The following is a 17,066-nucleotide window of genomic DNA, read 5'->3' as shown; positions in this document are numbered from 1 at the left end:
CAAAATCTGTAAAAACAGTAAGATATGGAATCCATCCTAGTATAGAATCCATGCTAAACAACCTCCTGTGTGGGCAACTGTTAACCTACAAAATTTAACATCACTAAATATAGATGTATGCTGGAGTGGACAAGACTAGCCAGGTGGTGGTACCCAACACCTCTAAATTAGTTGGATTTGAGTATAAGCCAATAGGGTCAATGCTAATAGTCTGATCTGAGTAGGAGCATGGCTCGATCCGTTGAGTCTAGATTAGAGTCGATCGGTAGTGATCATCACAAAATCTAATAGTGGAGATGGAATCTAAGAAATCAGATAAATCCAATGGTGGAGATTGTAATCTAAGGATGAGAGATAACTTAGAGGAGGGGTGATCGAGGCTCTCCTCTTTGTGACCTGTGGCAGTGCCACTTCGTCAGCCTCTGGCATTGGGAAAGGAAATGGAGGGCTCACCAGTTATGAAGGCAATGACGAGGATGACGAGGATCATGCAGCCCAAGGAGGAAAACATAAGGAATAGGGAATCTGATTTAAGGATGTTTTACAGCTGTTGACTAAGGTCTCGACCACAACTAGAGGTGTCTCAAGTCAACCGTGCGATAGACGACAAGATCGGTACATCACCCATATTGATCGTAAGGGAGGAAAATCGAGGGAATACCAAGGGATTGAAGATTTGATCTCTTGAAAATAGGGGTTGCCCTCTTTCGGGGGTGCTCAGTCTCAAGGTCAACTACTAGTGGATAGCGAGATCTGGCAAGTAGTCAGCGACCCAAACATCACATGGAGAGGGGCGAGAGAGAGAGAGAGAGAGAGAGAGAGGACAAGAGAAAGAGGTCCTTACCTCAAAACAAGGCATCCAGGAAGACTTTCCATCATGCTCTAGTTTTCGACAAAGAAGATGGCTGATAAGGAATAGGGGTTGAGGTTACTAGGAGAGGTAGGGGAGACCTTCATTTGGGCAGTTGTGGCAAGGATTCAAGATGAACATAGAATCTAAAGGTAGGTGAGGCTATAGATTAGGACGGGGAGAAAAAAGAATGGGGCTAGCATGATCATAATCTCCTTGTGCTGGTCTTGTTTAACCGAGGAGGAAAATCTGCTCTGCAGATAGGCGGTCGATGGAAAGGAGAGGAGGGTGGGGTTTCTGGCTTGTTCCCCTTTGTGGAGTGATTGATTGTAACCCTATTTGATTTTGATGAGCTCAAAGCATTTGAGTATATCTTATGTTTACTAATGAATTCAATCTAGTGTTTCAGTGATATCCCTGTAAATTTATGGTTAAGAGTCTCTAGATTTGGTTCAAGACAATTTCGATAAGTTAAGAAGTCTATATGAACCATGGTCTGAGACTCGAGTCGACTCCGGGATAGTACGAGTCGACTCCAAGCGTATCAGAAGCAATGGCACAGGCTCGAGTCGACTCCGGAACATTACGAGTCGACTCCGATTAAGAACAGACAGACAAACAGAAAGACCCAACTTAGAATCTGTCAGCGAGTCGACTCCTGAAGTGCGCGAGTCGACTCCGATGCTAGCCGAGTCGACTCCAGGGTAGTATGAGTCGACTCCAGGGAGTTACAGACAAAAAGTCAGAGAGCAGTTTTTGGACCCTGAGAGCCGAGTCGACTCCTGAGGAACGCGAGTCGACTCCGATGGTTGGCAGGTCGACTCCAAAGAAAGCGAGAGTCGACTCTCAGTGTATTACAAGGCAAAAGTCAGAGAGCAACTTTCGGACACTGAGGGCCGAGTCGACTCCCGCAAAGGCCGAGTTGACTCCGAGACAGCGCGACCTCAAAAAGACAGAAGACAGTATTTGTGTCTCTGAGACGCGAGTCGACTCCAAGAAAGTTCGAGTCGACTCCAAGGCAGCGCTACTCCAAAAAGACAGAGAACTGTTTTTCGGATACTGAGAGCCGAGTCGACTCCGGAACAGTTCGAGTCGACTCCAAGACTGGACGAGCCAAAAGACAGAAGATCGGGAGTTCGGGCTCTGAGCACCGAGTCGACTCCCAAAATTCACGAGTCGACTCGAGTGAGCCAAGTTGAAGAATACATCCATAGATTCCTTGGCATGAGCCGACTCCAAAAATGCCAAGTCAGCTCCAGACTCTGGGGAGTCGACTCCGGGTTAAGTCGAGTCGACTCCTAGTTGAAAAGACCACTTTAATTCAAATCTGGAACAGTTGCCGAGCCGACTCCAGAAAAGCATGAGTCGACTCCTGCTACAGCCGAGTCGACTCCAGATCGCGCAAGTCGACTCCGATCCCAACGGACACATTGTCAGGATGTGCAGAATGTACAGAATGGCTAGAAAAGTGTGTCTAACGGCTAGTTTCCATAGGGAATGGCTTAAATAGCCACAGAGGACTGTAGCAAGGTAAGAAAGAGAGACTCCATTCAAAGCTAAAGTGATTTTCACCTACTAAAGCCTCTCTAGAGAAAATACGAGAGAAAGAAGGAAGAAGTGCATTGAAGTCCATACTCCCAACGTCTTCTTCGCATTCAAGGCTCCTCATCTGACAGCAAATCTTCTTCCCACTTACGAGGAGATTGCAGAGTTCGAGAAGCCTCCTTCCTCAAATCTAAAAATCTGTTTGAGGGCTTCTAACTCTTCTTTAGTTATATTGTTTATATTTGCTTTTCAAGAAGCTATTCCTGTATTCTTTATAAACTGTTTTCTTGTCACTTGATTCAATCGGGGGATTGAATCAAGGGTGTAGAGGTTGGTTGGTGAGCCGAGGGTAAAACCAACGTGTAAGGGTTCGATTGTGATCCCGAAAAAACAATCGGGTGGTTCTAGTCGGTGAGCCTGGGAAAACCGACCGAGTTCGTTGTGACCTCGTAAAACAACAAGTTGGGTTGTGAGCTTGTAAAACAACCGGCTGTAATCCGAGGGGTTATAGTGAATTCCCAAGTAAGACTTGGGGAGTGGACGTAGGAGCAAGGGTTAGCTCCGAACCACTATAAAAACATTGTGTTTGTGATTGCTTGTGTCTCTCTCTCTTACTCTCATTTCACTCACAGCACATAGCAACTAATTAATCATCTTGCAAAAGTATTAATTAGTCATCCACAAACGTTTTAATTGTAAAATTATTTTAAAACCCAATTCACCCCCCCTCTTGGGTTGTCTATCTGGGCAACAAGTGGTATCAGAGCAGGAACTCTTTTACCCTAAGAGTAAAAGATCAAAATGACAACCCCATTTGGATCTTCCCACATTGAGGGCCAGTCCACCCAAAGGCCCCCATTCTTTAATGGATCCGACTACTCATATTGGAAGGCTAGGATGAGAATATTTATTCAAGCCCAAGACTATGAGATGTGGACCATTATACTAAATGGACCATACATTCCATCCATATATGTAGAGGGTGTCACTGTACCCAAACTTGAAAAGGATTGGGATGACCATGACATGAGGAAGGCACAACTCAATGCCAAAGCAATGAATGTGCTTTACTGTGCATTAGATAGGAATGAATTCAATAGGGTCTCTACTTGCAATTCTGCAAAAGAGATTTGGGATAGACTTGAAGTGACCCATGAGGGCACGAATCAAGTCAAAGAATCCAAAATAAATATATTGGTTCATAAGTATGAACTATTTAAGATGGATTCTAATGAAACAATCACTTGCATGTTCACTAGATTTACTGACATTGTCAATGGCCTAAAAAGCCTTGGCAAAAACTATACTAACAGTGAGCTTGTCAGGAAGATTCTTCGCTGTCTACCAAGGTCATGGGAAGCCAAGGTGACGGCAATCCAAGAAGCTAAGGACTTGAACAAGCTTCCACTTGAGGAGCTTCTTGGATCGCTAATGACGCACGAGCTCACAATGAAACAACACAGCGAAGAAGAGTCCTCCCATAAGAAAAAGGTAATAGCTCTCAAATCTACTTCTACTAATAAAGACTTATCTTGCAGCAGCAGCAGTGAAAAGGAAGACAATGAAGGAGATGATGATGAGGCTCTTCTCGTGCGTAAGTTCAGAAAATTCATCAACCGTAAGAAGACCATTCATCAAAGGAGAGGCTCCTCAAGTTCCTATCACAAGGATAAAGGTAAGAAAAGAGAAAATGAGGGGATTGGATGTTATGAGTGCAAGAAGCCGGGGCACATCAGAGCCGAGTGTCCTTTGCTGAAGAAGGGGAGCAAGTACAAGAAAAAGAAAGCCCTTGTCTCCACCTTATCGGACTCCGACTCATCATCATCATCGGATGAGGAACAAGAAGAAAAGGCCAATTTCTGCTTCATGGCAAATGAAAATGAGGTAACATCCGAAACGCATCTAGATTTTACCTTTGATGAACTGTATGATGCATTTAATGAATTAATGATTGAATATAAGGCTATAAATCTTAAGAATAAAGAGCTAAAGCTAGCTAATCAATCTTACCTACATAAATACGATAAATTAGTTAAGGATAAGGACTTTATCACCAAAGAAAATTTAGAACTTAAGACAAGCAACCAACTCTTAATTCAAAAAACTAATACCTTGAGTAAAGATAATGAAAAACTAAGGAAATTTCAGAACTTAAAAACAATAAACAAATCTTAAACGAGAATCTCACAAAAGACTTGAACATTCTAAAAACGGAAAAACAAACACTAACTAAAGAACTTGAAAAATACAAACCTTTGGTTGAAAAATTTACATATAGTTCTGAAAAATTGAATATGATACTTAATAGTCAACGAGCTGTATTCAATAGAGCTGGTTTAGGATATAAACCTAAAAATAAGCAAAAACTTCTTAGTAACTTCTTTGTTAAAGCAGGAGAAAGCAAAACTAAGAAAATAACATGTTTTTGCTGTGGAACATTAGGACATAAAGCAAATGTGTGCGATTATAGAAAAGGAAAAACTAAAAGAAAAATTAAAAGGGTTTGGGTTCCAAAAGGAACCAACATTACTAACCATGAAGGATCCAAGAAAACTTGGGTACCTAAGATTATATGATTTGCTTGTGTAGGAGTGTCTTGCAGCCAAGGTCGACAAAAATTGTTGGTACTTGGATAGTGGCTGCTCAAGACACATGACGGGTGACAAGGATCAATTCTTCACCCTTGAAGCTAAGAAGGGAGGTGCTGTGACTTTTGGAGACAATAACCAAGGTCACATCATTGGTATAGGTAAAGTACAAATTACCCCTTCAACCTTTATTGATAATGTTCGATATGTTGATGGTCTTAAGCATAATTTACTTAGCATTAGTCAATTGTGTGATAGAGGTTTTGATGTTTTGTTCAAACCATCGCTATGCATCATAACCAACTCAAATGACAATAGTTTAGTTGTTAAAGGAATAAGACGTGGGAATGTGTATGTTGTAGACCTTGAGAATCTTGCCAAACATAACCCCTGTTTAGTTGTTAATGATACTAAGGATAATGATGCTAGTTGGTTATGGCACCGTAAGTTAGGTCATGCAAGCATGGACACAATATCAAAACTAGTTAAGAGAAATTCCGTAATAGGTTTGCCAAAACTAAAGTTTGAAAAGAATAAAATATGTGAAGCATGTCAATTTGGCAAACAATCAAGGAACTCCTTTAAATCTATAAATTGTGTCTCTACCTCTAGACCTCTAGAACTACTACACATGGACCTATTCGGACCAACTAGAACCACAAGTCTAGGTGGAAATAAATATGGTCTAGTTATGTAGATGATTATTCTAGATACACTTGGGTCATGTTCTTAGGTCATAAGGATCAAGCATTTTCAGTTTTCAAGAAATTTCACAAAGAAGTAACAAATGCTAGAGATACTTCAGTCATAGCTATTAGAAGTGACCATGGAACCGAATTTGAAAATCATTTATTTGATGAGTTTTGTAGTAAAAAGGGGATAACTCATAATTTTTCTGCACCTAGGACACCACAACAAAATGGAGTTGTGGAAAGGAAAAATAGAACTCTAGAAGAAATTGCTAGAACCATGTTATGTGAAAGTAATCTTCCTAAGTACTTTTGGGGAGAAGCCATCAATACCTCATGTCATATATTAAATAGAGTTTTATTAAGACCCATTATAAAGAAAACACCTTATGAACTTTGGAAAAACAGAAAACCAAAAGTGAACTATTTTCATATCTTTGATGTAGGTGTTTTGTTCATAATAATGGGAAAGATAATCTAGGAAAATTTGACTCTAAATCTGATGAGGGTATATTCTTGGGGTACTCTACAACTAGTAAAACCTACAGAGTCTTTAATAAAAGAACCCTAGTTATAGAAGAATCCATACATGTTGTTTTTGATGATTCTAGTGATATCTCTTCTAGCAAGAGAGTTAATTTTGATGATGATACGGAAATTCTTGAAGAAAAGATTGATGAGATGACATTACAAGATGATGAACAAAAATTAATTGGAAATGCATCATCAAGCCAAGAGGATATGATGGATCATGGGCTAACTAAGGCTTGGAGGTATGCTCACGGGCATCCTAAAGAATTGATTTTAGATGATCCATCTCAACCTGTTAGGACTAGAGCATCTCTTAGGAACTTAAATAATCATCTAGCTTTTGTCTCACATTTTGAGCCCAAACACATAGAAGAAGCTGAAAAAGATGTAAATTGGATAAACGCAATGCAAGAAGAATTAAACCAATTTACTAGAAACAAGGTATGGAATCTAGTTGAACGACCTTCTGAATATTCAATTATAGGTACCAAATGGATTTATAAAAATAAACTTGATGAAATGGAATTGTAATAAGGAATAAGGCTAGACTAGTAGCAAAGGGTTATAATCAAGAAGAAGGTATAGATTTTGATGAAACCTTTGCTCCTGTAGCTAGACTTGAGGCAATTAGACTTTTACTAGCATTTGCATGCTCTAAGGACTTCAAATTATTTCAAATGGATGTAAAAAGTGTATTTTTAAATGGGTATATTAATGAGGAGGTATATGTAGAATAACCTCCTGGTTTTGAAAATCATCAATACCCTAATCATGTATATAAATTGAACAAAGCACTTTATGGTTTGAAACAAGCACCTAGAGCATGGTATGAAAGACTTAGCAAATTTCTACTAGATCATGAATTCTCTAGGGGAAATGTAGATACAACACTATTTTTGAAAAAGGAAAACAAAGATATATTATTAGTGCAGATTTATGTTGATGATATTATTTTCGGTGCTACTAACAATCGCCTCTGTGAAGAATTTGCTGACTTAATGCAGAGTGAGTTTGAGATGAGCATGATGGGAGAGCTGAACTATTTCCTCGGCCTTCAAATCAAACAATCAAAAGAGGGGATCTTCATCAATCAAGCTAAATACATCAAGGAGATGCTTAAGAAGTTTGATATGGAGGGAAACAAGCCAATCAGCACACCCATGAGCTCATCATGCAAATTAGACCAAGGTGAATTAGGTAAATCTGTAGATCAAAAGTTATATAGAGGTATGATAGGATCTTTATTGTATCTCACTGCAAGTAGACCTAATATCATGTTTAGTGTATGCATGTGTGCTCGATATCAGTCTAATCCTAAGGAATCTCATCTAATTGCAGTCAAGAGAATCTTTAAATACCTAATAGGAACAAAGAATATAGGTTTATGGTATTCTAAAGAATCTAGCCTGAACTTAATAGGATACACAGATTCAGACTTTGCTGGTTGTAAACTTGATAGAAAAAGCACCAGCGGGTCATGTCAACTCTTAGGAGAAAATTTAATCTCTTGGTTTAGCAAGAAACAAAACTCGGTTGCATTATCTACCGCTGAAGCTGAATATGTTGCAGCCGGGAGTTGTTGTGCTCAAATCATGTGGATTAAACAACAACTTGAAGACTATGGCATTAAACAAAATAAAATTCCCATTAATTGTGATAATACAAGTGCCATTAATCTAACTAAAAATCCAATTCAGCATTCAAGAACTAAATATATTGAGATAAGACATCACTTCATAAGAGATCATGTACTGAATGGTGATGTGACACTTCAATTTGTTTGCACTGATGATCAATTAGCTGATATTTTTACAAAACCCTTAAGTGAAGAGAGATTTAGTGTGCTTAGGAGGGGATTAGGAGTGATTGATCCATCCTAGTGGTATTTTCCACTAGTTCATTGATTTTGATGATTAAATTGTGTTAAAAATAGAGTTTCTCAACTATGATCATCAAATTAGATCATAACTTAGTGAGTGTCTCTGGTTTGGTACGAAAATAGCATGATTTTTAGGTGCATGCCAGAGTTCGAGTCGACTCGAGTAAGTTTCAGAGTCGGCTCATAAGGAGGAGTCGACTCGCACATAGACGGGAGTCGACTCGAGGACAATGGAAGCATAAGGGGAGTCGACTCGTGCATACTTCGGAGTCGACTCGAGGTCGAGTCGACTCGCGACTCAGTGGAGTCGACTCGAGGTCGGGATCCGGATTTTTTAACCCTAATCCAAGCGTTTAATCAACACTTCTATTCACCGCCGCCACTGTTCAAAAAACCCTAGAGCCGTCTCCTAGATCGTCTCCGACCGTCCTTAGGACTTTTTCCGTCGACCTTCCTCCATCCATTAGCGTTTTACCCCTTTCTAAGTCGACCATGCCTCGTAAAGCCGTTGTCCCAAGCCGGAAGAGGCCCCAACCCGCGACCGGCACCGAGCGACGGTCCAAGGCTCGGAACGATCCCGTGAGGCCACAACCTCCGGCTCGTTCTCCGCCGAGGCCCGCTCCCTCGCGTCCGTCCGCCGGAAAGGCGGTCTCCACCAGGAGATACGTCAACTTTGACTATCTCTCCCGGGAGGGCTTCACCATAGGAGAGAGGTTAAGGGCCCAGGGTTTAGAGTTCTTCTGTTCCCTAGATCTCCCCACATACCCAGGGCTAGTTAGGGAGTTCTACGGTACCGTGCATAGGGGCCATGGTGGGATAGAGGGAACGGTAGCCGGTGTCCCATTGTTCATTTCGGAGGATATCATTGCTCAGATCCTCCATCTTCCCCAAGTTTGGGTATCTCCTACACATCCAGAGGACAGGACTGAGGCCCTTACGGCCATTTTAGGGTGTTCACCCCAGTCCCCATTAGATGAGGTGTCCGCCAGCTCACTGTCAGTTGAGATGCGGCTCCTCTTGAGTATCATCTCTAGGACCCTCTTCCCGAAGACTGGCCGCTTTGATTTTGTTTCTGAGAGGGACCTAGCCCTTATGTTCTACATCCTCCAGGACACCCCAATCAACTTTCCGAAACTCATTTACAGATACCTATGTGAGCCACTAGATAGGCCTAGGCTCACCCTTCCCTATGGTATGCTGTACACATTGATCTTTAGGGAGTCTGGGATCCCCATTCCTGAGGGGGAACCCTCTCGCGGTCTGCAATGGACAGATCGCATGGGCGAGGGGACCATGCACCGGATGGGTTTTCATAAGGTAGAAGGAACCTGGGTTAGGAAAACATCTACCTCCACACATACTACCAGACACTCCCCCAGTCCTGACCCTGATTCGGACATTCCTACCTTTTCCTCCACTTCAGTACCCTCCACCTCAGCCGGACCCTCCTCCTCCGCTCCACCCACTCAGCTGATGGAGGTCCGGATCTCTCCTGAGCAGCTCCGGGAGTTGCGACAGGACATAGTGAGGGATCTTCGGGACGACCTGCTGAGGGAGCTCCGAGGTCCAGCAACTGCTCCCTCCCCTGCACCCTCTTCTGCATTGGTTCCTTCCCTGTCAGCCGTGACCGAGATGACGGCCCATCTGCGGGAAGAAATCTACAATGTCAGGAGCCTGATACAAGCCCAGTTCTCTAGCATGAGTGATGTCACACGCACCACACGGCAGATGCGAGATGACATCCGACAGGATATGGGCACCACTAGTCAGGGGGCCGAGCGCTTGGCGAATGTGCTCATCGCCAAGCTGGACACACTCCAGGAGACAGTGACCGAGCTCGACACGACACACAGCAGGGCCACCTCGGCCATTATCAGACAGTTAGAGCACGTCACCAATGCGGTCACCCTACTCGTGGAACAACAGTCCAGACAGCCCAGGGGAGCCGCATCCTCCTCGAGGAAGCCTTAGCTCTTTTTGTATTTTGACATGTATTTACTGCTTTACTTATTGTATTCACAAATACATATACATCAATACAATGAGTAGACAATTTTCTTCAATATTGTGCACATTTATCTCTACTTGCTTGTGTGTTCTGCTTACCTCCTTTTTGATACGATGACAAAAAGGGGAAGAAATATTTAATAGATATGTAAAAGGAATCAAAATGAAAATCAAAAAATTACAAACAATAATTTGTTCTTAGTGGATTTGATACCTCGAGGCTCATTATCTCTCTGTTGGGGCTCCTAATGGAGTAATCTCCAGAATCTATTCAAGGGATATTCGGAGATTAGTTGAATCCTACTCAAGAACAAATTGACAGATTTTTCCTCTAAAAATCAAAAATTTCAGTTCAAAAGTTTCAATGCACTAAAAGAAAATTCAGAGAATCAAAACAAAGTTGAATGCATATGTTGAGGGGGAGAATCTGAATTTTTAAGAAAGCAAAATTATTAAATATATATAAGCCAAACAATTGATTGCATGATATGAAGGCTTATATAATTCCAAATGAAAGGGGGAGCTTTAACTCCAAAATTTATTGTTTCACACCTTTCAAGTTTGGATAAATTAAATAACCAGACATTTGAATTCATTTCGAAATTGTATTATAAATTTCCTTGTTTGTTGAGCAATTCACTTTACATATACTCAATGTTTTGTCATCATCAAAAAGGGGGAGATTGTGGAGTGATTGATTGTAACCCTATTTGATTTTGATGAGCTCAAAGCATTTGAGTATATCTTATGTTTACTAATGAATTCAATCTAGTGTTTCAGTGATATCCCTATAAATTTATGGTTAAGAGTCTCTAGATTTGGTTCAAGACAATTTGGATAAGTTAAGAAGTCTATATGAACCATGGTCTGAGACTCGAGTCGACTCCGGGATAGTACGAGTCGACTCCAAGCGTATCAGAAGCATTGGCACAGGCTCGAGTCGACTCCGGAACATTACGAGTCGACTCCGATTAAGAACAGACAGACAAATAGAAAGACCCAACTTAGAATCTGTCAGCGAGTCGACTCCTGAAGTGCGCGAGTCGACTCCGATGCTAGCCAAGTCGACTCCAGGGTAGTATGAGTCGACTCCAGGGAGTTACAGACAAAAAGTCAGAGAGCAGTTTTTGGACCCTGAGAGCCGAGTCGACTCCTGAGGAACGCGAGTCGACTCCGATGGTTGGCAGGTCGACTCCAAAGAAAGCGAGAGTCGACTCTCAGTGTATTACAAGGCAAAAGTCAGAGAGCAACTTTCGGACACTGAGGGCCGAGTCGACTCCCGCAAAGGCCGAGTCGACTCCGAGACAGCGCGACCTCAAAAAGACAGAAGACAGTATTTGTGTCTCTGAGACGCGAGTCGACTCCAAGAAAGTTCGAGTCGACTCCAAGGCAGCGCTACTCCAAAAAGACAGAGAACTGTTTTCCGGATACTGAGAGCCGAGTCGACTCCGGAATAATTCGAGTCGACTCCAAGACTGGACGAGCCAAAAGACAGAAGATCGGGAGTTCGGGCTCTGAGCACCGAATCGACTCCCAGAATTCACGAGTCGACTCGAGTGAGCCAAGTTGAAGAATACATCCATGGATTCCTTGGCATGAGCCGACTCCAAAAATGCCAAGTCAGCTCCAGACTCTGGGGAGTCGACTCCGGGTTAAGTCGAGTCGACTCCCAGTCGAAAAGACCACTTTAATTCAAATCTGGAACAGTTGCCGAGCCGACTCCAGAAAAGCATGAGTCGACTCCTGCTACAGCCGAGTCGACTCTAGATCGCGCGAGTCGACTCCGATCCCAACGGACACATTGTCAGGATGTGCAGAATGTGCAGAACGGCTAGAAAAGTGTGTCTAACGGCTAGTTTCCGTGGGGAATGGCTTAAATAGCCATAGAGGACTGTAGCAAGGTAAGAAAGAGAGACTCCATTCAAAGCTAAAGTGATTTTCACCTACTAAAGCCTCTCTAGAGAAAATACGAGAGAAAGAAGGAAGAAGTGCATTGAAGTCCATACTCCCAACGTCTTCTTCGCATTCAAGGCTCCTCATCTGACAGCAAATCTTCTTCCCACTTACGAGGAGATTGCAGAGTTCGAGAAGCCTCCTTCCTCAAATCTAAAAATCTGTTTGAGAGCTTCTAACTCTTCTTTAGTTATATTGTTTATATTTGCTTTTCAAGAAGCTATTCCTGTATTCTTTACAAACTGTTTTCTTGTCACTTGATTCAATCGGGGGATTGAATCAAGGGTGTAGAGGTTGGTTGGTGAGCCGAGGGTAAAACCAACGTTTAAGGGTTCGATTGTGATCCCGGGAAAACAATCTGGTGGTTTTAGTCGGTGAGCCTGGGAAAACCGACCAAGTTCGTTGTGACCTCGTAAAACAACAAGTTGGGTTGTGACCTCGTAAAACAACCGGCTGTAATCCGAGGGGTTATAGTGAATTCCCAAGTGAGACTTGGGGAGTGGACGTAGGAGCAAGGGTTAGCTCCGAACCACTATAAGAATATTATGTTTGTGATTGCTTGTGTCTCTCTCTCTTACTCTCATTTCACTCACAGCACATAGCAACTAATTAATCATCTTGCAAAAGTATTAATTAGTTATCCACAAACGTTTTAATTGCAAAATTATTTTAAAACCCAATTCACCCCCCCTCTTGGGTTGTCTATCTGGGCAACACCCTTGCCAACTGATCGTTATGTAGAAGCACTAACCTGGGGTTATCCCAGTGATCATGCCATCCGATCACATGTCGGGAGGCTCTAGCCTCTCCCAGTCTGACCTCATGATTCTTGCCACTTGTTGGGCATGCGATAAGAATTTCTTTTTTTCTTGATGCTGAGTTTCGAAAATTGGCTTGGTTGACTCATGCCAAGTCGAGCTAATTTAAGTGTAAAAAAACCATCTATCTGGGCATTATATTCTTTCCTTCTTAAAAATATTTCATCTCCAAAATTTACATATATGGACTTTCAAAAATGTTGAGGGTACTTAGCCCTCGTCACATTCTCGAGCTCCCAAGTAGTCTCCGTCTCAAACCAATGATCCACAAGATTGATATAAGGAATGATGCGGCACCTCAAAACTTGATCATTTTATCCACAATACATATCAAATTTGCTTGATCCCTTCCCAAACGAACACTAAACATCTTGATCCTACATTATGATACCACAATTTGTTGCTCATGACATCCATTACTCTTAATCATCATGTAACTTCAATTCCTTCAAACATTTGAAGGAGACAAGATTACCAAGGGAGTAGTCTCTTCAAGAAAAGAAACTCTCACTCAAAATGTTCTAACTTCAAGCTCAACCTAAGGAACCAATAGCCCATTGGCCCAAGACTTGAAATGTCCATTATTTTCCCTAGCATAGCCAGCAATAAGAGAACCTGCTAGTGGTATTTAGATTAGCTTAAGAATCAATAATCTTTTTCATCCCCTGCCTCTTTTTCAGAGTAAATGCCTCCTTGTTGAGAAGAATTTAAACCAAGCATTCTATCATAACATCTACCGAATACGAAGTAAAGTTCCTAACTAACTTTAAAATGGCTCAACCTACCATACTTTTGTTATGCAACTTTAATTCAAATGTACCAAGATCCATTGAGTTTGTTAATTGATATTTGATAAATTAAAGTCTTTATGTTCCCTTATTGTAACATGCCCTTTAAATTTTGGTTGGATAGTTGTTGTCATAGTTGAATTCATTGTATGAATAAGTTATCATATGAATCTACTATCTTGTTTCTATCCTTGATATTGAGGGTGCTAGATTTACAAATAAAATTTTACCAAAATGATATTCCTGCCTGGAGACATCAAGATCAAATTCTTGTGGTAAAGTTAACAACTCAATTTCCCCTATAATAGCATTAACAGATATGAGGTAAGCAGCACAGGGTTAAATAGAACATGAGTTAAGTTGATATCCTGATGACATTAGCTTCACATTTCAGTTTTTTCTTGGCTATAATTCTAACATATAAGCACAATGTTATTGGGCACAACATAGAAGAGGAGGTAATGCTTCAGTTATATATAGTATCTACCATTGTAAAGTTGGAAGCACTTGGATCTTGATGGGTGAGTGAATCCACTAATTAGCCTAGGGTCCTATGCTTCTGCTATCCCCTTCCTTGCCGCAATCATGGCCAAGGTGCTCGACCTACTGAGGACACTTGAGTGGGTCGTGGCACCCGCTGTACCGACAACTCCTTTTGGATGGCATGTAACTTCCTTGTGACCAAACTGACCAGACCTAAAACAAACCCCTGCGAACCCCTACAAATGAGGTACAACATATCTAAAATATTTGGGGGTGCCCGAGAAACTCTATCACCAGCAGCAGTAGTCTTCAGCCTCTTGGCCCTTGATTCAATAGCCCTACTACTCTGACCTTTCTTCCTCAAGATCCTATCTCTCTTTTCTTGAGCTTCAATAAACCCCTTTTCCTCTATTAAGGCCTTGTTATCCACCTCTTTGTTGGTGGTTAGCCCAAAGGGGATCACTTGCTGCAACTGCCGCTAGATCAACAATTCTTATTGTAGCAATTGCTGTTGTAACTCCATCATCCTAATGATACCCTACTTTAGCTACCACTTGTTGTTGAATCTATTCGACAAGAGTTTGCATTAACTGAGAGGGATAAACTTGATCAGTAGGATTGGTCTCAAGTCCTCTGTGTGCTCCAACTCTTTGAGCACCACAAGCAGGGTTATTGGGATCCCCTTGTTGATGAGTACTACTAAATGGTGGCATTAGGTTACTAGTCTACGGATTCTCAGGCAGTGGAGCCATCATCAGATCTCATCAGCTTTTTGGCACACCTTCGTCCACTATGTTAAATTATTTCAACATACAATGATCAACATTCTAAATTACAACTAATTCAAGTTATCAAATATTAGAAAAATATATTATTCAATTAAGGTTATTTAATTATCGTGCTAGACATTCTTCTTCTCATACTCATCCCAAATTAAGAATCCTAAAATTTAGAAAATGGTTAACCCACAGAATCTAAATGAATATACATGACAATCAACTATTAATCTCCACTTATCCAAATGTCTGATACGCTGGATTCTAAGAATATGGTCATACAAAGGAATAGAGACATACCATTTTGCTGATTCCTACCAAGGGCTGAAATTAAATGAAACTCGGGATCTAAAATCATTGAATACGGTTGTATTAGAGTAATGAGAGTGTGGTCATGATTTATACTAGGTCATGAGTATACTAGAAACAAGATAAAAAAATCCAAATAGATCTTGATAAATGAGGGTGCTACGATATGATACACAATGGATTCTTGGCCTAACTAAGCAAACCTTAATATAGAAAAATTTTCATAAAGTCTTAGGAGACGAAAGTCTAAAATATCCCAACATGCAAGGCCTGCTGGATAAATATCAATTCTCACATTATAATTTCTCATTTTTAAAATAAAAAATTATTCAATGATAATAAGAATTCCAACTATATATATAATAATCTATTGGTATCATAGCATATTTATTCTTTTCTCCATCTCTCACTAGCAAATCCAACTTCAACCAAGTTCCTAAGGCTCTAAAATGAAAAAGGGGAGTGACTGGTATGAGCTAAGTAGCTCAATAAGAAATTTCTATACATACACACCAATATATGAAATGATATAACACATGATAATAAACATGTCCGAAGAATAACGTCAAATAGAGTACGATGATCACAACAAGTACATATCAAAATAATCAATCACTAAAATCTGAATAATGGTCGATAAACTCAATATACAGTAATCATATGCCAACAAAAATAATTCATTTCGATTATGTTTTCATATGAGTATTTTTATTTTCAAATTAACCAGGTTAAACTTAGTGACAATTCTAGGATGTCTAATCATCTTTTCCATATTAGACAAGCAACAACTATGCTTCAGCCCATGACCGGCAAGCTCAAAATACCTGTTCTTATCCATGGTGAGGCTATCCATAATACCACATACTTGCCTATGGCGGGCTATGCATAATGCCACACTTCTGCCCATAGCAGGCTATCCACGAAGTCATATTTCTATTTATGAAAAGACTATCTACAATACCATATTTCCGCCCATGATAAGGCTATCAAAATTTTTAACTTGGATAGTCCAATGCCCCATTTTATTATTCATGCATTAAATCATGCCATAATTCATCTTTATCAATGGTACACATTATGCATGTCAAAAGTAATCATAGGATGATTCATACAAAACAGAATAAGTTATCTCCTCATAATACTTGAACTTAAAAATAATTTGTACACAATATGCTCATGATAGTTTTGTCTAAAGGTGCAGATGCAGGGGAATTCTTACCTAAGTCAATAATACTTCTGATAGTGCGCCTACCAAAGCAAGTATGCCCAATCAATTTTCAATAAATCTCAATTTCAATAATTTTCACAATAGGATGCTTACCTACCCTAAATTGACCCTAGACTTTGTGTACTCGAACTTTCATTAATTTAAATTATCCAATTAAATGAGAGAATTGAAATTTTGCAAAAATATGAGATTTGAGTATAAAACCTGTGTTATGCCACCTCCTACCTAGGCAGCTCAGCTACAAAATTTAACATTACCGAATTTAGAGATGAACGTGGAAGTGGACCAAACTAGCTAGGTGGCGGTACCTGACACCTTTAAAATAGTCAAATCTGAATAGAAGCTAACATGATCAATAGTAATGGTCCAATCTGAGTAGGAACATGGCTCGATCCATTGAGTCTAGTGATCATCACAAAATCTAACAGTGAAGATGGAATCCAAGAAATCAGATGAATCCAATAGTGGAGATGGAAGCTAAGAATGAGAGAGGACCTAGAGGAGGGATAATTAAGGCCCCCCTCTTTGTGACCTATAGCATTGCCATAGGTTAGGTAGAGGCCCAACCCGTTGGCCTCTAGCACCAGGAGAGGGAATGGAGAGTCGGCGGTACAGGGGAGGA

Source organism: Phoenix dactylifera, chromosome 1 (genome assembly GCF_051530095.1).
Source record: "Phoenix dactylifera cultivar Ajwa chromosome 1, Ajwa_hap1_PhDact_Kaust_v1.1, whole genome shotgun sequence".
Taxonomy (NCBI): Eukaryota; Viridiplantae; Streptophyta; class Magnoliopsida; order Arecales; family Arecaceae; genus Phoenix; species Phoenix dactylifera.
This window is presented reverse-complemented; position numbering follows the sequence as displayed.